Below are 27,795 nucleotides of genomic sequence, written 5' to 3' on the forward strand. Positions count from 1 at the left end.
GATAGCTCTGCCTCTGTGCTGGGCTGGCTGAGGCTGTTGTTGTGCACAGCAATAGCAGTCTATGACAAAAGCATTATCCTTCTGCTGCTAAACAATCCAATAAACCTCTCCACAGGGAGGAAGTTAACCTCTTGTCTGTTCTGCTGATGCCTGGCAGCCCACGTGACTGCTGCCACAGTAAATTCAAATCATTAGTCTCCTCACCCCATCAAAAAACTTCTATTAGTAATGGAGACCTCGGAGGAGACCTTCCACGGAGAGCGCCTGCCTTCCCAATTCCCAGTGGAAAAATTCAGCGCAAAAACTAATTCTACTTTTAATAATCTGTCATCAGGACCAGAGGCAGTCATAAATTATATGGGGAGCATGTGTGAGAGCGTGCCACAAGAGGGAAATCAGGGGAAAAATCAAAGCCAGAGTTTGACAAACTTTCTTGAAGATAAATAATAACTTACAAACAGGATTACTTGTAAAGTCACACTTGAGTGAGCAGCTTCTTCGCCACAATCAGCAGACTATGCAGAATCAACCATTTACTATGTAGCCTTATATTTATATGTAATGTTTTTGTATATGCATTTATGTTTTATATCTACAGTATATTATTTGTGTTTGTTTATGGTCTGTAAGCAATTGTGTATGTAATAATAAATCTCTTTTTTTTTTTTTTTTGTAAATATGTGGCTACATCACCTACTACTTATTCTGGCTCTAATAAAAATATAGATGACTGGAGATGTAGGCAAACAGAAAGGAGAGAGAGAGGCGATAGATAGATAGATAGATAGATAGATAGATAGATAGATAGATAGATGAATAGATAGATAGATAGATAGATAGATAGATAGATAGATAGATAGATAGATCGATAGATGCCAAACCTAGAGTCATTCGGTATCATGTCAACTTTCAAGAGGAAGGGCACTTGGAGTTAAGAACTGTAGTGCTGTGCATTGTGCCAGAACACTGGATATGAGGGGCCAGGAGAGGTCTTAAATAGCAAAGTTTGGCCCCAGTGAGTGGTACGAACATGTAAATCATCAAAGAAACCTGTTGTCTAGTTGCACTGTCTACTATTAGTGAAATGTCTTATAAAAACATGGCCAGAAACAGCACCTCACCTTTCTCGATTTGGGAGTGGATTTTGCAGCTCAGTTTCATTGAAGTGAATGGAGCTGAATTGCAATACCATACACAACCTGGGACAGAGGTGGTGGTGCTGTTCTTGTAAGTAAGTAGCTGTGCTTTGGGGCCATACAGGAGGATATTATGTTTTATGCATGTCACACTTTTGCAGCCATGGGTAGTCAGGCAACTTGTAAAATGTAAAGGTGCAGTAGCCATAAAGACCCCTGGATATGCAGGCCGGATTATAACAACCCCACTTGCTATGTCTAGGCAGAACAGGCTTGACTTCCTAGAGACCTATGGCCTGATGTTTCACTGTAAGTCCCTGGCCAAGTTAAAGACAGCTCAGAAAGTTGTTCAACAAAAAGAAACAAGGCCTTTATCATTGTAGAGGGGAGCCCCCCTTCTATGTTTGTCCTTTACTGCTCTGTTCTGTAGCTTTACCTCTGGAAATAAATGGCTGCTGCCTTTCCTGTTCCATTAGGGCTATTTCCAAGTGCTCATTAAGCCCATAAGAAGGTCGACATTGAGGAAGATGATACTTTTGCATAATTCTTCTTCTTAATTCTATTTTAATGCATTTCCAACAAGAATGGGTTCTGTCCTGGTATCCAGGGCGATTTTTTATTGCAGTGGCTCTCATTTAATGGAGAAGAAAGTAACACGAGATAATGGATGGGTAAAGCATTATACCTAGATTCAATAACGATTATTCAAAAGCCATATATTTAAAGCAGCTTTTGGGGTAGCCTGTGGAAGACACTATTGCTACAATCACCGTTTGTTGCTTCGTTCATTTATCTTGTTGTCTGAGGTAGAAACTAAAAGATTGTTTAGGGTTTAGCATTTGTATTTTAAACATACAGATTTATATGGCTACGTTTCACACAATGTAACTTTTCTATTAATCATGGCCGTTGTTGCCGATTTGCAACATTATGTGCTATGAGGAATTGGGACACTGACAGCTCACACAATGGAAAGTGCGACCATCAGTTGTCTCACCCACCCTCTGCCTGTTCTCCCCATACACAGGAACATTCATTGTGGCCAAGCGTTCCATTGTTCTCTATAGGGTGAGGAGGGGTAAGACAAAGCAAGAGAACTCTTGCTGCGGCTTACCTCTTTCTGAGCAAAGGGGTTGGCTATGATTTACCATCATGACTGACCCCTATAACCACTGACATCATCTGTCGGTGGTTCTAGATGGCATACATGCTAGACTGACTTTCAAATCCCCTACGAGCTGTGGGTTCAGCCAATCAAAGGTGTATGGCGACCTAAGGTGTGTGTAGAAAGCGGTTAAAGATCATATATGTGCCCTAAGAAAAAAGTTGTGCAGTTATTGCACAAGCATTAGAATTTTTTTATTCAATTTTGTCACAAATAGACGCACAATGTAAAAATAAGGACAAATAATGGCCATCTTTTGATAATGACGGCCGAAAATAATGTTCATGATCATTATTAACAGCCGTCATTATCATAAGAGGGCCGTTATCCTTCCCCTCCTACCTGAGAGAAATTGGTTTACATCATATAAACACTGGGGCTTGCTTGCAATAATCTGCATTCAAGTCCACCCCCAGCTTAGTGTTATGCCATTTCTCTGAGATAGAGTGTACTTTGACAATGCATTCCATATATCCCCCCAATTCCAGGGGCCCCCACTGATTATGTTAATAAAGTATTAGGTGGGATGGAAAACAGAAGAAAAAAACTAAACAAATGTTTTCTTTCTTTTTTAAGCGCCCCCCCCCCCTCCCAAAACCACTGGTACCCTTCAGTAACAGTCAGCAATTGATGTCTGATCCAGGGGTCCAAATATCTCCTGGTGACGTTCTCTTCCTAAAAACGCTCTTTGAATCTGGAGGAGCAGTGTCAAGGGGGCACTGACCCGATCCTGCACATGTGCTGCTGCAATGAGGATTGGATTGATGCATGATCCAATCTTTGGGCATAGCATAGAAGAAGAAGGACAGGGAGGAGTAACTGAGAGGCATCGCAGGCCTAGGGCACGGATGCTCTAGGCCTTGCTTCTTTAAAACTGCTCCTCCGGATTAAAAGGACGTTGTTATAAAAAGGGACCGGACATGAATTGCTGACGGCTACTGAACAGTACCAGTGGTTGGGGGGGGGGGGGATACAGATTTGCTTTAAGTCTTTACTAACATTGACTTTTTGTGTTTTTTTTTATCTTTCCATCCATATTTTTCTGCTTTTTCAAGGAAAGCAAGTACATATCATATCATCATAGAAACAGATTTTGCAGCTGCTATTGGAGCCCTTCAAGAGAGAATAAGTTGCTTCAATCCACATCTCTGGATTTGACTAAAGTGTATATGGTCAATTAAGCCACAGATAACACATGCTTATATTTGCCTGTTGAGCTTTTGGACATCACTGTACCATTTTTCTTCCCCATCAATCTAATCACTCCTCTCTGAACTGGGACCATGTGATTGCATGCAACAATGCACACATTTACCCACAGCTCCCTTTTCTTGCAGGCTCAGTGGAGACTGACTGTGTGGTAGCTACTCGACCGGTCAGCTGCTAAGTTGTTCCGGGTGTCGCCACTTTTATGGTGGTTGGTCGGTGGAATATAGTTTAGCCGGTTATAGTTCTGTCGTGATGCCAGTGCTAGTTTAGCACACAGGTGGGATGGTACACCTGCTTTAGTGTATGGCTGGTTATATTGGTCCCCAATGGTCGGTGACCTGCCGGGTTGTCATGGGTTCCTTGGGCTCTTATCACAGTGGTCCAGAGTGGAGATATGACCCACCTGGACTGTCGGCTTGAGTAAACGGGTTTTGGTGCAATTATTACTCCCAGTTATTAGACCCAGTTGAATAAATAAACTCTTTACTGACAAGTCTTTGGTAATACAGGATACAGACTTGCTTTTACTGGATCTGTACTGAGAGTTGCCGAAGTGCTGAGGTAGAACAGTAGTGCTAGTTTGGTTGAGTAGAGTAGAGAGTTCAGAAGAGTGGAGAGGAGTTTGTTGGGAGAGTCTCAACCCAGTTTAGTAGTGTGCTCTGCCAGAACTTTAATAGAAGAGATATTTGAAGAAGAATACTAGAAAGAAGAAGAATACTCGTGAATATGTTTCAACCTTTGTCTCTATAACCACCTTATGCCCTGCAGTGTCAGGGTACCTGTCCTACGAGGGTGACACAAGCCCCAGTCCTGGTTAGCTGAGTTTAGCAGAATGTCTGAGTGTGTCCCAGTGTCAACTGCGCGGCAAGATAAAGTACGTAGGCCCTTGGCTGCTTTGCGCTATCCAGATCAGTTCCTCTGCTTAGGATACTGTCCTGCACTGTGTAGATATGTTCACAGCGTGGGTTGAGGTGTTCTCTGACTTGTCCTCTCTTCAGTGTTGAGCACTGCATCTTGAGTATAAGTGTTGTTTTAGTAAAGAAAGTCTCTGTGTTTTCCATACGTGTCCACTGCCACCACTAGTCTACACTGAACTGACAAGACTGAGCTGTCCCCTGGGCTTGGCTTGTGTTGTTTCTTTAAAGAGTGCAGGGTTAGGTAGAGAAAGAACAGCATTTCTCATAGGTTGGTACAGACCATGTGGTACAAAAACAGTAACCCTTGAATGACTACAGCTGTGCAACATATAACAAAGGTTAAACATAACAGTGACACCTTGTGGTAAAAATAGAGAATGCACCTTCATTACCACTAAAGGGATAGATTTGCAACCGGTGCCTGAGGTATTTAACTGTGGGACACCACAACTGCCTGTACTTCCTGGAGATTGCAGCTGAACTGAGCCTGGGCCACCTTAGTGGGCCATAACCAAGGGCAATAGGTTATGCAAAACAATGCAAAGACATGGGGATTAGTAACTGTATATCTCAAAGAGGCTTCATTTTTTTTTTTTTTTACATTTGAAATATGTTTAAGTTCACATAATACATCAGTTTAGACTATGTTTTCTTAATGACAAAACCCCTTTAATGTTATTTTATAGATTTTATACACTGGAAAGAAACCTGATCTGGAAAGACACAGCAATAAGACCCTTATCACACAGGCTTACTAGCTTCGATTTTACATCTAATGATCTATTTGGTGAATAGATCCATAAAGTAGCATCCATCAACCACAGACTTTCATGCTTAAAAAAAAAAAAAATGTATATAGGCCTGTATACAAAATAGTGCAATCCGCTGCCCTATTCCATAGACAGTGTGAATGTAGCCTAACCAAACACGAGACCTGCACATTTCTGTTAGAAAGCTTGACAATGCGGTTTCTGTTCTACAATAATCAGCCAACAAAGTGTGTTTGTACGGTGAGAAAAACGTTGTTATTCTAATGCTTTATTGTCAGGAAAATCTCACCCTGACTAAAAGGCCCTGAGCCCCAGCTAAGCTCTTTGTTCCCCCAACGAAATCTTGGCTAACTATTGGCATGCATCATAACCACGTCCTTCTATCAAGTGCAGTCTAAAGAACAATCTCCATTAGCTGACAGCCAGGCAGGTTGATAAATGCCCTCGACAAAAGGGAAGGAATTGCGTAAAATAAAGAAGCATGTTCCAACAAGTCTTGTCAAAATTCTATTGATTTAATCATCTGCAGAAATACACATTCCTGGTTACTGTAGCGTGCGCTGCTGGTGCAGTTTACAGTTGTAGACACTCCACGCTCTCCCTCATTGGGTCTGAAGGTGATGGAGAAGCACAAGACAAATGGCCTGTTAATTTTTTATCTTATTTTTTTTTAATGTATGACACAGTGTTTTTAATGTTACTGCCATTATTTATTTTTTTTTCTTTTTAAGATCATGATAATAAATGATGCAAGAACAGGATTGAAACAGGAGTGAGAAAAGGTTTATAATGGCGTTACCTGGTAATCTGCACCTTTCATGATGCTAAACTATAGTAAGTTGTCTGAGCAGCTTAAAAGGTATTATCAAGGTTTTCCAAAAGATTCTAAGGGTATAAACACCGTATACGCAGCGTATTTACTGCTGCGATACGCAGCAAATACCCAACAAATACGCAGCAGATTAGATCTAAGTAACTGAACACAGCATCAAATCTGCACCTGCAGATCTGCTGCATATTTGCTGCGTATCTGCTGCGTATACGGTGTGTGTGTTTGTACCCTAAAGGACTGGTCTGTTTTTTTAACCTCATATTAGAGAATTGTGATTTATTAGGGGATCCCCATGTAGGACCCTCAGTTTACATGGAAGCTTCCTTTCTGGGTGGTAAGTTACTATTCTACACAGGCAGTTTAGTTTTTGTCAATTGGCTCTGTAATTAGAGATGAGCAAAAGGCTCATATAAACGAAGCGAAGCACTTTGTTCGATCTGCGCTCCGCTCATCAAGCCCGACGGCTTTCAGCGCTGCTCTGCTACCTGCCACTCCTCCTAGGATGACAGGAAAAAGCTGGATCCAATCCTGGGCAACTTCTCCCAGTTTCCCGGGATTTGGTCCACCTTTTGCCTGGCACCTGGGGTAGAGAGTAAGGGGGCGGAGCAGCGGTGAAGGCTGGAGGGCTTGAGGAGCGGATCGCTGATCAAAGAAAGTGCTTCTCTTCGTTTAGATGAGTGTTTCACTCATCTCTATCTGTAATGTTTTTATTGTCCTCCTTTTCTAGCACTGCAGTGGAATTGAACATTTTTTGTGATTTGGCCAAAAACTGTAACTAATTTTATTGTCGTCCAGAGTTGTAATATATGCTCCAATTCCATGTTGTAAAGTAGGCTTTTTTATGCATGAATGACTACAAGCTTTGATATGTAATGTATTAGAGTGACCAATAGTTGACCTGTTCTATGCCTCAAGCTTGAAGCTTTTAACAATTCCCTATTTGTTAGAACTCTCTCCTAAAAACAGCTGATCACAAGAAGTCCTGTATGGCCAGACATATAGCCCGAGCTGCCTGTACAGGTGGCTAGTATGAGGGGCCAAATTTACATTATAGTTAAAATAAATAGATTACAGCGGGGTCCTAAAGCATACACTAGCTTGCAGGAGGTCTCTGACCAGTGTACAGATCAGTTCTGATTGGGAGGCGGGGGGGGGGGGGGGGGGGGGGTAAGCAATGTAGCTTAAGCAATAGCTGCAGGATTTTATACATGCAGGATATTGATTGCTGGAGGTCAGGCTTGGAAAAGGTAGAACATTTATATCAATATGACTGAAGTGTTTTAGTGTCATGTTAACATATGTAATAACAGTCTTAATTTTGCTGGAACAGTTTAAACTATACTTACAATGTGAATTGCAAAAATTCAACAATCATACTGGGGTGTCCAACTATTGAGTGCCTTATGCACCGGTTGTAAATTTCTCACTCCAGGTTAAGTGGTAATGAGGTATTTTTACAGTTTTGCCACTAGATGTCAGTGTCTATTATATGCTTATGTTCTTGTTTGCACAGCTGAAGTTAGGAATGGGTTAATGTTATTGTTATACCATGTGTTATGTGCTAGCCAATAGGAGGTGCTTTCTCTCTTTCTACCTATCCCCTCTCTCCCCACACACTCAACCCCAGTAGGAGGAGTTAGTTATCTCCGTATGGGAGGAAGTGACCGGCTCAGTCTAGTCTGAGACACCAAAGTGTACAGATGAAGCTAGAGACAACCAGTTCTTTTACTACTACTTATACTAAAGCTACTATGCAGTGCTAAACACTTCAAAGGGAGAAGAGTCCAGGAACACCCTAACCCATGCCATGAACCAGTCTAAAAAGTGCAGGGAAGTATCCTAAAACACAAGAGGAACTAGCCTGGATAGGACAAAGCTACCAAAAGAGGTCTACGTATCCTATCTCGCAACACAGGTAACCAGAAGGGCTGGAAGTTTAGCTACAACCAGATAACCACGATTGGGGCTTGTATCACTTTATTAGGACGGGTCACTCGACATTGTAGGGCAGAAGGTGGTCAGAAATGGTCTAAACACAGGTGCAAGTAAACTTCTAACTCAAAAGTTCCGGCAGAATACATTGCTACACTGGGTTGGGGCTCCGTCGACAAACTCCTCTACTCTACTAAACTCTCCAAGCACCGCTACAACTACCTCTTTTCTCCTCTACTTCTCTAAGCACCTCCTTAAGCACAAGCAAGTTCCAGTACTAAAGTCTGTGGCAAATATTTATCTATCGGTGAAAGTGTATTGTACTATTGAAAAACTTTACAGTAAAGCTTTTATATTTTTACAACACTGGGACTCTGTCATACTTCGTACGCAACAACACCCATACACACAGCACCGTACACCTTGGGTTATTTTTCCCTGGACTGTGGGTGGCAGTACCATTAGTCCAGGAGTACCATGATAAAATCCCAAGGCACCCGACACCCGGGTCATCCGCGTCACCGACCATTGGAGAACGTAGCCACAAAAACAAAGCAGCTACAAACATCACACCTGTGTGCTGGACAAGCACTGGTGTCACGACAATACCATCTTTGGCTGAGCTGACAAAACACATATACCTATATCTCACCACAATACAGTCTCCTATAGCACAAGGTATCACCTACTACTGGAAGTAGTAGGTCACTGTCCCTTTAAGGATACTACTTATAGCAGGTTATAGCAGGTGAAGAATGGAGCTCTAAGGCACTTTGGCAGATATAAAGCTTGTTTGTTATAGAGTATGAATCTACTTAAAGGGAACTCAGTCCAGTTAGACTAGACTCTGTTGAAGATGATTTTCAAAGCTTGGCTGACTGTGGTTACTCACAAAAGAACTCTGCATATTTATCACACCTGAGGGACGGATGCAGTAGTGTTATCACTGATGTGGAAGCCAATGATCACTGCCTCAGACTAGAGGCCTTTTAAGAGAATGGTAGATGCCAAGGGGCCCTTGAGCAGAATTACACAACCCTGGATTAGAAGAATGTTGGAGAAACTTGATGAAACCCTTGATGCATGGACTTAAAATAGTGACTAGCCTGTAGCAGCTCTGAAAGTGCTCAACTCTCAGGGGCATTATGTCTTCTTTATAGCTTTATAGCTTTCCCTGCACAAGTAAGGCAAGGTTTCTTCTTTTAGTTTGTTCTCACAGACTCTTCTGGAATACTTGACGAACTGCAGGTCCAGCTTGGAGGGAAAACCTTCTCCTGTGGCTTGACCTTTACAGACCAAAAGCTTTGCAATCAAGTTGAGCTCAGAGGCAACACCAGGAGGCTTTAAATTAGTCCTTGAACTATCTTCTCATTTGCTTGTCTCTTATAATCTATGCTGTTACACAAGCTGCTGAGAAACTTTTAGCTTGAAGAGGACCTGCAGTCAACCCCCCAAAAATTAGACAATACTATCATAAAATAGATGAGGGTGGCCTGATTATAAACAATTTTTCGGTTTCTTGATATGTCTATCCATTTGCACATGCCTCTCTCAATCTACAAAACACAGTAATCACTGAACTCAAGGAGAACAGCGAAAAAAAAATCCAATGAAGTACTCAATCAAGAGTCTCCACTGATGCCCCCAAAAATTTAAATATGCAAAACAAGAGTCCGTGGAGCCTCAGTTACGAGTCTCAAAACACGGGATAGCCAGATATCTCTAGCCTGTTGCCTACGGGGTGCCTCCATGATGGGGAGAGCACCACACCACCCTGATAAATAACCCCTTAAGTCCCACTCGGTTGCGAGTATTGGAACATAGACAGGGAAACAACAGGGTGGCCCCTTTTGTCAATGTCTAACTCAAGGTGCGAGTATTGCGATCATGACAAGGGCTTGCAAAGGCAGGCTTCCACCCACAGACAGCCGTTTCAGGGTTTTTGCCCCTCGTCAGTGTGGGGTAGGATTCTGGCTAGTTGGGGCAATGAAAAATCAACCAACAAAACACAGTAATCACTGAACTCAAGGAGAACAGCGAAAAAAAATTCCAATGAAGTACTCAATCAAGAGTCTCCACTGATGCCCCCAAAAATTTAAATATGCAAAACAAGAGTCCGTGGAGCCTCAGTTACGAGTCTCAAAACACGGGATAGCCAGATATCTCTAGCCTGTTGCCTACGGGGTGCCTCCATGATGGGGAGAGCACCACACCACCCTGATAAATAACCCCTTAAGTCCCACTCGGTTGCGAGTATTGGAACATAGACAGGGAAACAACAGGGTGGCCCCTTTTGTCAATGTCTAACTCAAGGTGCGAGTATTGCGATCATGACAAGGGCTTGCAGTCTAGCAGTCGGTGGGAGTCTGAACATCCAGACCCTGACCAACCAAAGTTGCTACATATCAAAAGTAATATCAAAAGTAATGTCTGCTTTCCATTTACACAAAAACAGTGTATGTTCAGTGGCCTGACTGCAGCTGTTATCAATGTTTCCTAAAGGGCAGCTTTGCACAGATATTTAATAAATCTGCAGTGTCCCAGAACAGAGTATTTATTTGCCACTTTATCTCTGCACCTTTATTATTGCCGGTTCTGTTCTGGAAAGCTATGGTCCACTGCAAACTGTGTGTATTGTGTCACCCCTCTCAGTGTTCAGGTCTGCTATTCCATTCATTTCTTGTATGCATATTCAGTTATCAGTGCCTAAAGGTATTATGTCGCCCCCCAGTGTTCAAGTATGGTACTTCTCATGTACAGTTAGTCCTATATGCCTAATGGTGTGATGATGCAATGGCTGGATGTCACATGACTGTGCCCTGTTGCCATGGTACCCCCAATGGTCATCGAGCTTTGGCTGGGGTTAGCATGTGACTTCCTGTTCTACCTCAGTCTATCTCCTACCACAGAGGGGATAGGTTATGTGTGTGACTCCTCTTCACCTTCAGAAGAGGAGCCTGAGTGTGCTCTGCTGCTACAGTCCACTGGCTGTGTTCCTGTCTCAAGTCTCAAGATCCTCATCTGGGTGTCACTTTCAGTCAGCATCACCTTGCAGCATCACCCATTACTCTGCTTTATTCAAGATTGCCTTATTCCCGGTTGCATCTGGAGAGACTGTTGCTATTAGTTACCACCGTTACAATAAATATTCAACTACCGTTGTTTCTGAACCTTGGCATTGGTGTGATAATTGGTGCCCTGACTAAGGACAACGAAGAATCGCATGCCCAGCCTCCGCATGGTCAGGAGCCCGGTTTCCAGCTGTGATCCCTCGTGCCTAAACCGTGACAACCATTTAGCTAGCAGCTGCCCCGATTCCTGCTCGCAACAACATGCTCTCAGCGGAGTGGCCCCTAGGGGCCCGGGCATCGCAAATCCGTTTATGCCACATAAATAAGTTACTCTGGAATAGGGGTTGTAGGCACAAAATAAAACCCTATGACTTAAAATATGTTCCATGCTTCTGAATATGGTTGCTTCAACAGCAAGTACATGTATTTCTGTTAGCCTTATTCAAATGAATGGGAAAGTCTCAGAATTTTCTTCCACAAATCTGTCACATGTGAGTATACTCTAATAGCTAGGGAGCTGTAATGTATAGTTAGTGGCCAGGCGGCCAAGGATTTTCTTTGGACTGTGAATGTGAATTGCTTTATCTGTGTGATAAGCAAATAAAGCTGGTTCAGAGTAGTTTGAATGAGAAACCTGTGTAGAACTAATCTTCTCAGAAGCACAAGCTAATAGGATGATTGAATCCCTATGAAATGGTGGGGATCATCTGCCTGAGAAGAACAGAGACATCATAATTATGTTTAATAAAAAGGGTTTGGCGGAGAGAAAACAAAAAAATTGTATCATATGTAATGTCATTGTTTTTGTAGTGAATAAAAGCAAAGAAATTAAAAGTAAAAACTTCTTAGTAGTGTAAGCCGATCTTACCCAGCAGAGAGTGCTCCTGTAAGCTAATTCCTCTAGAAAATGTTTTATAAATATATATATATATATATATATATATATGGGAGGGAATTTATCAAGACCACCGTTTTATATGCCTCTCTTATCTGACATTCTGCACATGCCTTTCAATAAATTCAAAGCATCTAAGATTGCCCATGCAGCAGACTCAGAAATCTACACCAGCACTGAGCTGGCTTGGAAATTAACTAGAATTGAAAGGTCGTGTGCAGACGTAAAATGTGTTTACCCACATGGGGAGGCCATGCCCATTTCAAGCTATTCTGCACCTCCCTTTTCACCAACTTGGAGAATGTGTCGAGGACCAGGGAAAGGTCAAAACATTTTGTGCAACCCTGGACTTTTTGCAAGAAATATCAACTTCTCCCCGATCTGCACTAGGCACAGCTTTGCCACTTTCAAAAACTTTTGTGATGTCACAAAGACATTTCAAAAATTTTATTCACTCAGTGTCTGGGTATTCAGATCACCATCAATCTCTAAATAGAGCTAAGTCACTCCCTGGCTTGCTGTTCTATGCAAGATGGGTTCTATAGGAAGAAGACAGGTTCTATAGGAAGCCTATGAAGCCCCTTTCCTGCAATGAGTCAGATGCTCATTGATGTGCGTGGGGGGTCAGAACACACAGTCCGTCACAGATGCTGCATATGGGGCTGAGTAACCAATCAGAGTGCCCATGTTGATCTCTGTTTAGCTCCAAAAGCATCTACAGTAGGCACAGTGGCATCAGAACTGGACCAAAGAACAATGGAAGACTGTACCCTGGTCTGGTGATTTGTATTTTTATTAAATCAATGGTAACTTCAATGCTGCAGCTTTGGTATTCCCTGGTGGTCTTTTTTTTACTAGGCTGTATACCATGTCCTCACTGTAGCCATTCACTGTATGGTGTAAGACTTCAGACCAGTTCACTTTAATAGTTGAACCACTCAAGAACCCCACATTACATGCCTACTCATTTTGATCTTATTCATAGGTTTACCTGAGGACATATTGTAACTGTCAACATTGGTTTCCATTTCCTTTGTCACTAATGTCAGACTTTTTGACCCTCTATTATTTGCAATAATTCTTGTGAAACTCTTAAAAGAAATGGCCTGATATCTATTTTTCACCTTCCAAGCAGCGATATAATAATTCTTCGTGCAGTAGCCCTGTGACGGGATGTTTGATGTTTTAAACATATTAGCAAGGAGTCAGGCACTGTAAAGTTTAAGAGGTAACAAATGTCTGCCTTCTATTACTCTTTTAATATAGTCTTTCCACAATCCCAAACCTATGACAAATCTTCTGAGAAAATACAAGTCAGTTAGAATGAAACTTTGGACCCACTTCAAACGCTCTGTCAATAATTCATGTGCCGAGATTAAAATGTTGTTTCTTTCTTTGCCAAGTACAAGGAGACCTGAGTGTTCCCTATTGTGTAGGAACATCACATCATGTAGCGCTCTCCAGAGAAGGTCACCTAGAAGCAATTTTTAGAAATACATTTTACACCCCATTTCTACATTGAAAGTGAAAGTAATTGAAATGTGTTAAACTGATCGGGGTGTATGCAAAAGTATACAGTCTTTAGATGTCCAGAGGTTACTATCTTCATCTGCAGCAGTTGTGTACAACTTATCTAGCTCAATAAAAGTTTACATAAATGAATGCAACATTCTGAAGCACATCTAGTGTAGCATCCTTTATATACACGTTATTAACATACATCCACAGAGAAATACGGAGGCTATGTAATAGCGGGGGTCTGCTCTCACTGGCATATAACTCCTCTCACTATGCACAGCTGCCAGATTACCTTTAACCCCTTGCCCCAAATGAGCGTAGCGTTATGTCCCATTTTCATGAAGGTTCTATGGAACCAGTTAGGGGCTTAAACCCGCACCATATGAAGCTGCCATGACGCAGCTACTGATACAAACTGCCTATGGAAGTATGTACAAATAAAGTGCCAATGTAGATCAATGTAGTATAAATGTACCATATTGATCTGTATGAGCAATCAACTTATTTATGACCATGTTACTCTGCTGCCATTCTAAGATCAGAACAGAATCACATAGGCAGCTAAGGCCAGCACCACCCGTGTCTTCTGAAAGGAAGTGTAATAATTCTCATCTTTACATACCTCTAAATAGGTTAGGAGTAGTGATGAGCGAGTACTAAAATGCTCGGGTGCTTGTTATTCGAAACTAATATCTCCCGATACTCGAGTGCTTGTCTCGAGTAACGAACCCCATTGAAGTCAATGGGAGACTCGAGCATTTTTGCAGGGGACTCAGGTTTGGTAGAGGAAAGGTCGTGTGAAAACCTGTCAACCTCAGAAATTGATGGAAATACAATGGAAATGGACAGGAAACAGCAGGGGCAGCATCTATGCATGCCTCTGAGGCTGCCTAATGGCACCATTATGCCTAATTCTGTGCAACAGCCTGGTTAAAACAGAGGTAGGCATATGGACCACCCAAAAACTCAGCCTGACACAGTATGGCAGTGAGAACACAGGGAACTATTAAAACAGAGGTAGCATATCATGAACCAGCCAAAAATTCAGCCTGACACAGCGTGGCGGTGAGGACAGAGTGAACAAGGTAAAAGCGGTATCCAGTGAGCCTTACAAAAATTATACCAGACCTAGCATGGCAGTGAGCACACAGAGAACCATTAAAAGTGAGTGAGGAAGCAAGTGAGCCTTCCAAAAATTATACCAGACACAGCATAGCAGTGAGCACACAGAGAACCATTAAGAAAAATTAGTAAAAAAATTAAATTAAGAAAAAAGTACAATATATCTATACATGGTGTCTTAGTAAGGGGTCGTGTGGTACATCATAGTGCAAATGTTTGGGGGGGAAAGCACATATCCTTCTAAACTATCAAAGGGGTAAAAGTTAACTCAAACTGTGCAATCAAACAATAACAACCAATGAAACGTGAGATAAGTGCAGAACTTTAAGCTTTTACAATGTGAACTATGAACTGAAAACAGTCACGCAACAATAGTGACATCCTATTCCCTAGTTGACTAATGTGACATTTCTAAGTGCTAACTGGTTTAAGTGCTAACAAACAAGCATGAGCACAGCTAGATAGATTTCTCTCTCATACTGTGCAAACTTACAATATGTATATATCCCAACAAATTAAACTGAAGGGTAACCATCATTTCCAAATTTCTGACATGTCACCAAACTTGTTAGGGTCCAAGTCCTGACCCTAACCCTACTTGCTTAATAGAAGGGGCAGAGGGCCCTCAGCAGAGTGTGGCATCTGTTCCTTCTTGATCATCACTTCCCGGATAGACAAACAGAAACAAAAAGGTGATGACCTGACCACCTCTGCCCTATTTTGGCAACTGTTGAGGGTAAGGAGGCTGACATGTCAATATGAAATTTATAGTCACGTCAATCGTTCTATGAAGTGATAGTTACCCTCCCCTTCAAGGCACAAACAGCATTAACAAACTTTTAACTGTGGCAGTGTGTATCCTAAACGTCATTTTGTCAACTCCATTTCCTCACTCTCCTCCTCACTTTGAGTTATATCCATGACAACAACCTCACTGTCTGACAACCGGGTCTCATCGTCATCATCAGACATCTCTTCCAACCCCGCTTACAGGCCCCCACTCTCATCACCCACTGACTGCGTGAGCTGCATAGTTTGGGCATCAGGACAGATCGACTGCTCCAGTTGCTGTTACTCAGGAAAGGGTCCAGAAAAGAGTTCCTGGGAGCATAGTGGTGGATCTGAATCCCTTCTTTCCCTGGAGGAGCCAGGCTGTGGGGAAGGAGGCTAAGCTAATGGAGCAAGGGTTCCACTCCCTTGGGTAGCGTGGGTGGACTGCGTGGAAGACTGGTTATGGATACGTTACTGGACACATTATCTGCTATCCACGTAATCACCTGTTCACACTGCTGCAGTCAATATCGGTCTACCTTGAGACCCCATAAGTTGGGCAAAGAAGCTAGGGAGTGGACGTCTGCGGTGTGCCACTGCTACCTCCTCAACAGGTGCTGCTGTGTCACCCTGCCCTGAACCGTGGCCTCCGGCAACGGCATCACTTGGAACCCCACGCCCTCGTCCTTCACCCTTACCCCTAGGGTTCAACATTTTATGGACACTGCACAGTGTGGAACTTAGATAGGCCTTGCGTATGAAATACAGAAATCAGGAAAAATACTTGTGCTCCCACAAGTTTTGGGGGGCTGTACGGTACAATCTGGTAGTGGCTGGACCTATACACACTCTGTGACACCCCATTACAATGAGCAGTGAAGTGCTATGCATGTCTACTACAAATCCCAGAAATACAGTGTAGTACCCACGAGTTTTGGGGGGGCTTTACAGTACAATCTGGCTAGGCCAGCTGTCAGTCACCATCAAGGGTACACCTGATTCCTCTTGACCCAGGGTGGTGAGGCCCCGGCCACGGCTAGACAAAAAGAAAAAAAACAGCTGGCTGGTTGGCGGGGGCGCGATCTGTGGGCCCCCGGCAACCAGTCCCACTTCTCCGCAGGCGTAGTGTGACGTCAGAGCATGGCAGTGAGGACGCAGAGAAGCATTAGAAGTGAGTGAGGAAGCAATTTAGCCTCCCAATAATTAGGCCAGACACTGCATGGCGGAAGAAGACTTGGCTGTTGGCTTAGAATTGAAGGAAGAGGAGGAAGAGGAGGAGAAGGAGAGGAGATAACAAGAATCTTCATGTTGAGCTGCTTTCCCCGGGTGGACAGTTGAATTCAGGTGAAATCCAGGCTTTGTTCATTTTTATAAACGTCAGCCTGTCAGCGCTGTCAGTTGACAGGCGGGTGCGCTTATCAGTGATGATGGCACCAGCTGCACTGAAGACACGCTCTGACAACACGCTAGCGGCAGGGCACCAGCACCTCAAAGGCGTAAAGCGCCAGTTCGGGCCATGTATCCAGCTTTGCAACCCAGTAGTTTTAGGTAGAGTGATCGGGAAGGACGTTGGTATGGTTAGCAAGGTATTCCCTCACCATCTTCCTGAAGGCTTCCCCTCTACTCTGTCTAGACTGGGGACGGTTGACATAGACTTGCTGGGGTGCTATGAAACTGTCAAAAATGCAAAAGAACACTGCAGAGACACCATCACATGTCTCGACGTCAGTGAACTAGCCAGACCTTCCCTCTGGGAAGGAACAACCAAGCCAAATGCGTTCTCCAGTTAAGGAAACCACCTCAGCAAGGTATCCATCCACAGACAGCTGTTTCGGGGTTTTTGCCCCTCATCAGTGTGGAGTAGGTTTCTGGCTAGTGGGAGCAATGACTAGTAAGTGCATGCAAAAGGACGCTAGTTGACCTCAGGGAGATCAACCAATACACCGCAGAGACACCATCATGTGTCTCAACGTCAGTGTATTCTAGAACATTGCCCCCTGGGAAATCAAATATGCAAAAGAACACTGCAGAGACACCATCACATGTCTCGACGTCAGTGAACTAGCCAGACCTTCCCTCCGGGAAGGAACAACCAAGCCAAAGGCGTTCTCCAGTTAAGGAAACCACCTCAGCAAGGTATACATCCACAGACAGCTGTTTCAGGGTTTTTGCCCCTCATCAGTGTGGAGTAGGTGAAACTGTGAAAAGGCCTTGGAGAGTGTTCCCATGCCCCTTGACAAGCTGCCTGCTCCACCGCTCCTCACCCCCGCTCTTTGGCCCACAGAACTACGTCCTCTGACGCTAGTGGTGCCAGTGGTTTCAGCTTCTGCACCAGGGCCTGTTGATATTGATTAACTCTCATACTGCGTTCCTCGGCAGGAATGACAGTGGAAAAGTTTGGTTTGTACCGAGGGTCCAAGAGGGTGAACACCCAGTAATCTGTGTTGTCCAAAACCAGTTGTCAACATGCATGCCAGTTAAGGCCCAGCAACAAGGAGGCAAGAGCAAGCACACCAGTAGTCATCATGGATTCCAGTTAAGGCCCAGCAGTAGCCAACAAGGAGGCAAGGGCAGGCACACCAGTAGTCAACATGGATGCCAGTTAAGGCCCAGCAACAAGGAGGCAAGGGCAGGCACATCAGTAGTCAACATGGATGCCAGTTAAGGCCCAGCAACAAGGAGGCAAGGGCAGGCACGCCAGTAGTCAACATGTATGCCAGTTGACTCATGCAAAGGGATCATCACTTGAGGGGTAGTGTACTACAAATCCCAGCAATACAGTGTAGTACTTACTAGTTTAGGGGGGGCTGTACGGTACTATCTGGTACTGGCTAGACCTAGACACGCTCTCTGACACCCCCCTCCAATGAGCTGTGAAGTTCTATGCAGGTGTACTACAAATCCCAGCAATCCAATGTAGTACAGCAGCACCACCAGCCCCAAAATCAAAAAAGAGTGCACTGAGCACTTCTTAGGGGTCTGTATGCAACACCTAATGTCCCCTTTCTGCAAGCAGACGATCACCACAGTGTGCTGCTGAAATCGTGGTAGCAGCACTGCAAGTCCCAGCCCGCAGTCTGTAGTAATACTATTAAAAAAAACAATTTGAAGCCCTGAAAAGGGCTGTTTGTTTGTATTGCTAGTATATACCCTGCCTACTGAAATGCTAAATCCTACACTAACACTCTCCCTGACCAGCAGCAGCTCTCTCCCTGATCTCTCACAGCATGCGTCTGAAGGGAGTACTGCCGGCTGAGTGTTTTATATGGCAGGGTCATCTGATCTGGCCAACCAATCGCTGCTATCGACATGTATGGGTCCCACATGATCGTAGGATGTACCAAAGAGTCTCCTGCATGTTTATTGGCTGAGAAATAGCGCTCAAACTTACAGGAAACGGATGATGAGATTTTCTCGAGTATCGCAAGATGCTCGTCCGAATAACGAGTACCATCGAGTACCCTAATACTCGATCGAGTACCAAGCTTGGATGAGCATGCTCGCTCATCACTAGTTAGGAGACTAAAGGTATACATTCAGGCAGGCTGTCACTTGTCATCAAATCCATTATAATTGTGGGACAGGAGCTGTGTAATCATCAATAATTGTGATGAGGGTTTCTGTTTCCCCCCGTGAAGAACCTTTGTGGAGCAACCCATACAACTTTAAAGGTATAAGAAGTTCTGGCTGAGATGATGACCCCATTGAGAGCACAGAAATACATGTAATTTTTGGGGGGTCACCATGATATTGCATAACCCAAATGAAGGAAATAATTTGAGGAATGTTGATATAGAAAGGAACAGCTAAGTAAGCTAGCACTTTAACCCCTTGGACTTCACACTGTTGTATCTTGGCCTGCTGGGCCTGCTGCCTCCTAGACCACTCTCAGAATAGTGACCTGATAGCCCCTAGCAGCAAAGACCAGACCTCATAGGAGGGTTAAAGGGTAAAAACCTGCTAATACAACACCCTAAAGTCCAAATCAGATAGGTGGCATGGCAGGTCTACACCTGTTGCCTGTTAGGCTGGGTTCACACTGCGTTTTTGCAATCCGTTTTTCTTATCCGTTTTTTGCAAAAAACGGATGAAAAACAGATTAAAATAACGGATACATTTGTGTGAAAAACAGATGAAAAAACGGATCCGGTTTTTTTAACAGACACAAAAGTAGCGTCAGCTATGTTTTTGTGTCCGTCAAAAAAAACGGATCCGTTTTGATCTGTTTTTTTTTACAATAGAAGTCAATGGAAAAACGGATCAAAACGGATGCACACAAATGAATCCGTTTTTTTCATCCGTTTTTTGCAAAAAACTGATGAAAAAAACGCAGTGTGAACCCGGCCTTACAGACCATATATTAAAAAGGTATTCCCATCACAAAATGGATATTCGAAATTGTGGACACTCTGCATGGTCACACACAGTGACAGTGACTTGGTACATAAATAGCAAACCCATTTTTAGGTTTCCAAGAGACACCAGTAACGCCACACAAAGTTGAATATTTAGGGGTGATTATGAATACTTTGCCTTCTTGGAATATATTGTGATTACTAAGTATAGTCTTGCAGGACCTTCTTATTTTACTTGATATCTTACTTACAACTAACAACAACTTTCATTTATTGCTTCTTTTCCTTGAGTAAATCTGGACCCAATTTCAATAAATTATAATATTTAGGAAATATTACAGGAAAGGCAAGAAGCAATGGAAGCATAGGATTTTCAGCCATACAGTCACAGGGAGAGTAGATACCCAAAGATTAGGTAAATGAATTTATAGAATGTTGGCATGGCTATCCACTGATCCATCTACACATCATAAACATATTATGATCATGATGTTTGTTCTGTTAAAACCTATGAGCCTCACCAGCCGGGTCATCTATATGTCATCATCAGCAGGAGATATAAGATCAGACACATTATGCAGAACAGACCTGGTGGGAAGTTACTGACCTGCGAGTTTAACCCAAATGGTGGAGATGAGCTGTTCAATAGTTATATATGCTCTCTCTCCCATTGAGATGATCAGTATATTTAGGTTAAGAGGTTTGTGAGATGAGTTCTACTTATCCGTAACCTGCCAAGCTGCATCACCTACTGTGTGGCCATATGATTAAGTAGCTCTTAAAAGACTAAAGGTAAGTGCTTGTAATTAGTGGAAGAGTGTTTGTGCTGTTGGACTTGTATAATCCAGTATTGGAAACCTTTTGCGGCAATTGTGTTTGACATTTATCCAGGTCAAATTTAGTAAAATTTTACATTTTAGAAAAAAATACGGTCGTGATTACTACGGTACTTACATAGTGCCGCCTTCTAAGGACCCCCGGCCGGAGTGTATACACATGGTATACACTCCATTCGAAATCCCTAGCAGCGCTGCAAGAAACTGACATTTCAGTTTTCTGTGGCCGCTATTCAGCGAATAGCGTCCGCAGGAAACCTGTCAGTTCACAAAATGGAGCTTGCAGCTCCGGCCGCACGCTCCATTGTGTGCAGCGGGTAATCCCGCATCCGAATTCAGCGGCAGTGAAGATCATCCGACCAATACTGCGGTACCGTCCGGGATGATCTTCTCTGACATTGGCCGTTCTGTGACCCGCCCTGTGTCTTACGTTGTCGGAACCGGCTATAAGCTGTATCCATATTTCCCATTAAAAATAAATAAAAAATGGCTAACTACAATATTGCTAAATTGCAGGTTTTCTTTTATTTTCAACTCACAAATCTATATATTTTTTCAATTTTTGGAGTATACTTGTAATATGTAAGGTGTAAGGTGTCATAACAAAGTGCAGTTGGTACTACACAAAACAATTTTGCTCCTTAAGGGGTTTGATTGAAAAAAAAAAAAAAAAGGTTATTACAAAAAATCTAAACATTTTACTTTTATTTTTTAATCTCTGCACCAAAATCTTGTCAACCTTTTGCTTTTACTTAGGAAACCCTGTAGCATTACAGGGGTAGTGGGGCCATTTACTTTTTCTGCTTAAATAACCCTTAGAGGACCCTGCCAATTTAAATTTTTGCGTTTTCGTTTTTCCCTCCTTGTGCTTAAAAGGCCATAGCACTTGCATTTTTTCACCTAGAAACCCACATGAGCCCTTATTTTTTGCGCCAGTAATTGTACTTTGCAATAACAGGCTGAATTTTTTCATAAAGTACACTGCGAAACCAGGAAAAAATTCAAAGTGTGGTGAAATTGAAAAAAAAACGCATTTCTTTTATTTGGGGGGTTTTCATTTTTACGTCTTTCGCCCTGGGGTAAAACTGACTTATTATATATGTTCCTCAAGTCGTTACAATTACGACGAAATGTAACATGTATAACTTTTCTTTTATCTGATGGCCTGTAAAAAATCCAAACCATTGTTAACAAATATATGTTCCTAAAAATCGCTCCATTCCCAGGCTTATAACGCTTTTATCCTTTGGTCTATGGGGCTGTGTGAGGTGTTATTTTTGCGACATGATGTGTACTTTCTATCGGTACCTTGATTGCTCATATACGACTTTTTGATCGCTTTTTATTACAATTTTTATGGATTTCTGAAAAATGCGCAATTTTGCACTTTGGGATTTTTGGGCGCTTACACAATTTACCGTGCGAGATCAGGAATGGGATTAATTAATAGTTCAGGCAATTACGCACGCGGCGATAGCAAACATGTTTATTTATTTGTTTATTTTTATTTATAACATGGGAAAAGGGGGGGTGATTCTGACTTTTATTAGGGGAGGGGATTTTATATTAATAATGACACTTTATTTTTAGCTTTTACACTTATACTAGAAGCCCCCCTGGGGTACTTCTAGTATAAGTGCACTGATCTCTCATTGATATCTGTGCTGCATAGATTTGCAGCACAGATCCATGATCTAGGCACATTGATTGCTTCCGGCTGCTCCAGCCAGAAGCAATCGAGTGCCGATCCGGGATCAGCGCCACTACGGCGCTGACCCCGGAAGGGGTAAGATGTGTGGATCGCTCCTCTGAGACAACTTCCCGGAGGAGCGATCCTCCCCACTAGACACCAGGGAACGGCTGCATTCGGTAATCGGATGCAGCTGTTAACTTTGACAGCTGCATCCCATTACTGTATTAGCAGGCACGGCGATCGGACCGTGCCCGCTAATACCTGCTACGAGCGGCAACGAGCGGCTCCCGGGACCGCGGTGGTTCAGAGCGCGGCCAGTATTTTGGTATACATACCAAAATACTGTCGACCCGGTCCTCTGGCAACATCTCTGGTCAATGTCGTCACAACAGGGGCCGATCCTGGTCTCCCTACTCTTCTCTTGCCCTGATTGGCTGAGCTTGCTGGAAGCCATGTGATGTGATCCAGCCAATGAAAAGGCTGCCAGTGCGTATGCGTATGCCTTTTCTCTCCTATTCACTGCACCCTGATCTAGAAGTGAGGACGGTGGTGGAAGATGGCGGGGACACGGCCGGAAGGAAATTCGAACAGCGATCATCACCGGAGGAATGGTAAGTATATATTCTGTGTGTGTCTGCGTTTTTGTTTTTTTATTTTATTTTTATTTATTTATTTATTTTGGGGGGGGGTGCCGGAGTACTCATTTAAGCATAAGTAGGTAAGAAGACACAACTGGTTAAACCAAAGCTGGCTTATCATGTCTAGGAATATAGATCCCTCTATTAACAGGAAGCTGGGGGTGTATGAAGCATGCCTAGCTTACAGTGCCTAAACTACTTTTTATGGCACCCTAAGCTTTTAGATTGTGATCCCCAAAGGGGGCAGAGTCCAATTTAGGTGCTGTAAAATGCTGTGGAAGATGTTCACGCTATATATATAAGAGAATTATTATAATGATAAGTTATACAGTATATTAAATCTGTAGCATGTTGTGTAGGTAGGTAGTCCTTTAGGCTGCAGAAGCAAGAAATTCAGTATCATGGATGAATCTTGCTTTGAGTGATGCAGTAATGGATTATACGTGTAGAAACCAGCCTTGCAAAAATAAATCAGTTCTTGTTGAGGATATCATTGTAGCTATGTCTTTGTAAATATGAAAACTGTGAAACACGCTCATATCACCCAACCTTGACCATGGTTAAAGCTCCATTGTTATCATTTAATCTCTGGTCTCAATTTGCAGTATAGAGTTCGAATAGTTATATTGATCCTGGAGAACACAGATTTTCACTGTTGTGCTTCATTTTTCATTGGTGTAATACATAGCTTTTCCAGATCATTTAAGCCACTTGTTCTGAAGATCACAACCTGCAGACGGGAAAAAAAGCCTCATACAATGCAATATTTCTGGTTATCAATAATACATTGCTCTTGGAGCTTAAAGAGTCACTGCAGCAAATGTTAGATCCATTTCTTTATTTTTATTGACCCAGTGATACCCCAGCACTGGTTTACATCTAGCAGGATGTAATGGTATGCTCTCTGGCTTGTGTCCTATGCTGTAGGTTATATAGCTAACAGGTACATAACCACCCAGTACATCTGAAAAATGTGCGCATATACACAAACAAATCCACTCATATGTATAGGATCATTTTTTAATCATATGATTTTCAAAAAAGTGAAGATGCACTTATTTTCCTGGCTGCTCTAAATAGTAATAGTAAATAGTGCCCCATGCGGAATTTGGACAAAGCACTAGCAGGATCTCAGAATCAGCAGGACAAAATGCCCCCACACAACGTCTAGTGTCCCAATGCATACACAGTTATCTTATAACACTGCTGACAAAAAATATTACATACAGTAATTAAATATTGCCTCCAAGCCTTTTCCTGTCCAAGAATTTTCTCTCCAGAATCTGTTAGAAAACATTTTAGGCATTTTGCTGCAGCACATATAGTAGTTAGGTCCCCTGTGGCCCTGTATAGTAGTTAGGTCCTTCTGTACCCCCATATAGTTTTAAGGCCCCATTGTGCTCCCACATAGTATTCAGGTATGTTCTGTGCCCCTATATAGTAGTAAGGTTCCTATATAGTATAGTATTAGGTCCCTATGTGCAGCCCCGATGTAGTATAGGCCACTCTATGCACCCCCTATGTAGTATAAACCTCTCTGTAAAGCCTCCATGTTGCATAGTCCCTTGTGTGCAGCCCCCATGTAGTATGTGCCCCTTTGTGTACCTCCTATGTTATATAGGACCCACTGTGCAGCCCCTATGTTAAATAGCCCTCCATACAGCTCCTACGTTGAATAGGTCCCCCGATGCAGCTCCTATGTTGAATAGATCCCCTCATGCAGCTCCTATGTTGAATGTTCCCCTTGTGCATCCACTATGTTGGATAGGTCCCCCATGCAGCCCCATGTTAAATAGTCCCTGATACAGCTGCTATGTTGAATGCCCCCCGTACAGCCACTATGTTCAATAGGCCCCTGCGCAGTCTCTCTGATTATCCCCCCCCCCCCCATGTAGCACATATGCTCCATAGCCCGCCATAGTGAGAGTAAAAAAGCAAAAAAAAAACGCTCGCTGCAGCTCTTCTCTCTTCTCCCACCTTCCAGTGCAGTTAAGTGTCACTATGGCCCGGGATACTGGAACTCTACTCAGCCCGCCCTGGGTACAGAGCAACCACTTGAGACGGCAGGCATTCTCAACTTCCCACAATTGTGCAGATGCTCATTTACAAATGGCATACATACAGGGCTAGTCAGCCACAAAGCCATCCATAATCATAATAGAGACTTTGCCTAAAAGACTACTAACCTCAGCAGCCTTGGACTACTCCACCCATCCTCCTCATGGGAACCAAACCCTAATTAATTGTAAAGTCACAATTGCGTAGCAGATGCAAACCCACTTGTGTTGCCTCCGAAAATCACTTGACTTAATAGTGATGTCACAGCAGTTTATGATGTATTCACAGTGATAGCTATAGTCATAGCAGCTTTCCTGATAGAAACTCATTTGTGATGTCACAATGATGTCACCATCTCTTTTTCCCTCTCTGCTGTCAATACAGTGCTAGACTAGCTTGAGTTTAAATAACTATCATGTATGATTGGTTGTGAGGAATACCCCCCATAAATGGGGTTATCAGTGCATTAACAAACTGTTATCTAAACACTACCATTGCATCATTTTAGTTTTGTATATGTTAGGGTTAGGAAATCTGTACAGTTTTATTTAAAGTGTACCTGCTGTTTGGGAAAACGTTCGACGTGTCATAGAGATTTATCAAAACTTTTGATTGGTCCTGGTCTGTATTCAGACCCATACCAATCAGGAGAACAAGTAGGAAGAAGACATTTAAATAACAGTTACACTTTAAGCCAGGGATGGGAAACCTTTGGCCCTCTAGCTGTTGCAAAACTACAATTCCCATCATGCCTGGAAAGCTAAAGCTTTGGCTGTCCAGGCATGATGGGACTTGTAGTTTTGTAACAGCTGGAGGGCCAAAGCTTCCCCATCCCTGCTTCAAGCAATGCCTTTAGCTTTTAAGCCATGTTCACATGGTGTAAGACACCAGCCGTTCTGTGACCTGGCCTGGTCACAGAACGGCCAGTGTCAGAGAAGATGATTGCAGTACCGGCCGGATGATCATTTCTGATTAATTGGGTTCACATCCAAATTCCCTGCTGCACACAATGGAGCGTGCGGCCGGAGCCGCATGTTGTGTGAACTGACATGTCTTGTGCTGCCGCTATTCAATGAATCAGCATCATCAGCAATCTGGGAGTCATCGTCCAATTAGTAGAACAGAGATTTTTGAAAACAAAGTTGTTTTTCACAAATTCATTCATTGTGCCCCTCAATGGTTCCCTAGATAGACATATAATCGGAGTGGGGATCATAGTGGACAAGCACCAATCAATAAAGTCGTTCAACATTTGCAGACAGTGACACTTTGCAGTTCCATAGCAGTCATTTAGTTCTGAGAACTCATTTACCTGCATACCTGCACGTTACTGTGGGAAAAAATGTCAGCCAATGTGGTGTCTATAGGGTTAATTCCTTAAGAATTGTGGGCTATGTTCAACTGCGGCTTCCCTCCAATGCCTGAGAGTGACTTTACTGCACTGAGAAGCCAGGCTGGAAGGTCATCTCTTTCATCAAGTATTCTATTTGCATTCAAAATTGTATGTACATGAAAAATGTGTTCATGTGTTGCACCTAGCTGCAGACGCAGATGAAATTCTGTAGAAAGTCTGATGTACACTAACCTTTGCAGATGGCGCAGCTACTGTTGAAAAATGGATTGCTTAATAAAGCATATCATCCGACATATTTGCTGCTTGGCTAGCCAAATAGAAGTTGTTTTTTGCACAAATTTCCTTGTCAAATTTGTCAATGTTCATGTCATTTTGCTTTAGGTCACAGAGCAAGGTGCAAATTCCTGGCATCTTTACTAGTTGCAAGCCAATTTCAGCTATTTCTAACAATGAAGTGATTTTCTCCCAGGAGCTGGCGTAGGGCTGGCAGGAAGGTAACAGGAATACTGCCTTGTTCAGCCTTTGGGGGGTTTTATTTATTAATTTTGGCTTCCAGCATACAAACATAATACATGAAAACGGCCGGGAAATAAACAGTATTAACAAAATATGCTGCTAAGGGTTTTCGGTCCTTTGCCAATAATTTGTGTGAAACTATGCTGGTACTGTGCATCATAGGCAGACACACACGTATACTAATCACAGTACCATTCACACCGTCATAGCATGTGTAAGTGTATTATGGTCATGATATGTAGTGGTGCTTAATGCAGCATAACCACTGTGTTAAAACAGTAGAAGATTTTATACTAGGCTTTAGCAGGTGTGTTCCCATAGCAGGTTTATCACATATTTAATTTTTTTTTAAGGCTCTTGTTCGGTAGCCAGATAGCCGAGCCTGCCTGCAATGAAGCCAGCTCGAGTGATTAATAGCAAAGCCTCTGCCATTTTATTATTAATAGCGGTGTGTTGACTCAATTAAATCCGGCCTGCTTTTTTTGGCAGGCCTTTGCAATTATACATATCATTATGGGCTAGAGCCCAAATGCATCCTGGGAGTAACCCAAAAATCCAAATTAACTTTTTTTTTCCTTTAATGTTCCTGTGTGTTTGCAGGTTGACTAGCATAATATATTTGCAAACAGCAAATCAACAAGAGATGTACTAAGATGAAACGGGGATAACATGTAAGGGGAGGAGTAATTTTATATCGCTTCTCACAGAGAGTCTGATGGTTTCAGTTCACAAAATTCACACAAACATATAGTGGTGAAGGCTCACCCTTGATGGGATAATATTCCTAAATAGTTGAGGAACACCATCTTAGGGAAAGTGAGAGTGGTCTGTTAAAGGGACCCAAAGGGTAAAGTTACATTCAGGATGGCTGCAGGCACTTGCCTAATCCCTCAGCATTTCTGAGGGGGAGCTACTACATGCCACACTGACCCCACCTACAGTACTCATTGGGCTATAGCAGGCACTTGGGTAGGCACTTGGCCATGGGTAGTTTAATAATAATAATA

The sequence above is a fragment of the Dendropsophus ebraccatus genome, chromosome 8 (assembly GCF_027789765.1).
Source record: "Dendropsophus ebraccatus isolate aDenEbr1 chromosome 8, aDenEbr1.pat, whole genome shotgun sequence".
Taxonomy (NCBI): domain Eukaryota; kingdom Metazoa; phylum Chordata; class Amphibia; order Anura; family Hylidae; genus Dendropsophus; species Dendropsophus ebraccatus.